Below are 1,253 nucleotides of genomic sequence, written 5' to 3' on the forward strand. Positions count from 1 at the left end.
TGCTGTCTCTGCCTGGCCGGTTCCCCTCTCTCCACTGGGACGCTCTGCCTCTAACCCTATTACAGGGGCTGAGTCACTGGCTTACTGGTGTTCTTCCATGCCGTCCCTAGGAGGGGTGCGTCACTTGAGTGGGTTGAGTCTCTGACGTGGTCTTCCTGTCTGGGTTGAGTCCCCCCTTGGGTTGTGCCGTGGCGGAGATCTTTGTTGGCTATACTCGGCCTTGTCTCAGGATGGTAAGTTGGTGGTTGAAGATATCCCTCTAGTGGTGTGGGGGCTGTGCTTTGGCAAAGTGGGTGGGGTTATATCCTGCCTGTTTGGCCCTGTCCGGAGGTTTCATCGGATGGGGCCACAGTGTCTCCTGACCCCTCCTGTCTCAGCCTCCAGTATTTATGCTGCAGTAGTTTATGTGTCGGGGGGCTAGGGTCAGTCTGTTACATCTGGAGTATTCTCTTGTCTTATCCGGTGTCCTGTGTGAATTTAAGTATGCTCTCTCTAATTCTCTCTTTCTTTCCTTCTCTCTCTCGGAGGACCTGAGCCCTAGGACCATGCCTCAGGACTACCTGGCATGATGACTCCTTGCTGTCCACAGTCCACCTGGCCGTGCTGCTGCTCCAGTTTCAACTGTTCTGCCTCCGGCTATGGAATCATGACCTGTTCATCGGACGTGCTACCTGTCCCAGACCTGCTGTTTTCAACTCTCTAGAGACAGCAGGAGCGGTAGAGATACTCTCAATGATCGGCTATGAAAAGCCAACTGACATTTACTCCTGAGGTGCTGACCTGTTGCACCCTCGACAACCACTATGATTATTATTTGATCCTGCTGGTCATCTATGAACATTTGAACATCTTAGCTATGTTCTGTTATAATCTCCACCCGGCACAGCCAGAAGAGGACTGGCCACCCCTCATAGCCTGGTTCCTCTCTACGTTTCTTCCTAGGTTTTGGCCTTTCTAGGGAGTTTTTCCTAGCCACCGTGCTTCTACACCTGCATTGCTTGCTGTTTGGGGTTTTAGGATTTTCTGTACAGCACTTTGAGATATCAGCTGATGTAAGAAGGGCTTTATAAATTAATTTGATTTGATTACATCGTCTGAACAATATATTATATATATATCTACCACAGACATACACACACATACACACACATCCCGCTTCGTCCATAGTTACAGTAGTAGAGGTTAACAAGTAATTATCCAGTTTTTCAAAAGTATCTGTAAGCTGATTATAATATTTGTTGATGGAAACGTAA

Source organism: Salmo salar, chromosome 19 (genome assembly GCF_965601325.2).
Source record: "Salmo salar chromosome 19, fSalSal1, whole genome shotgun sequence".
NCBI classification, from domain to species: domain Eukaryota; kingdom Metazoa; phylum Chordata; class Actinopteri; order Salmoniformes; family Salmonidae; genus Salmo; species Salmo salar.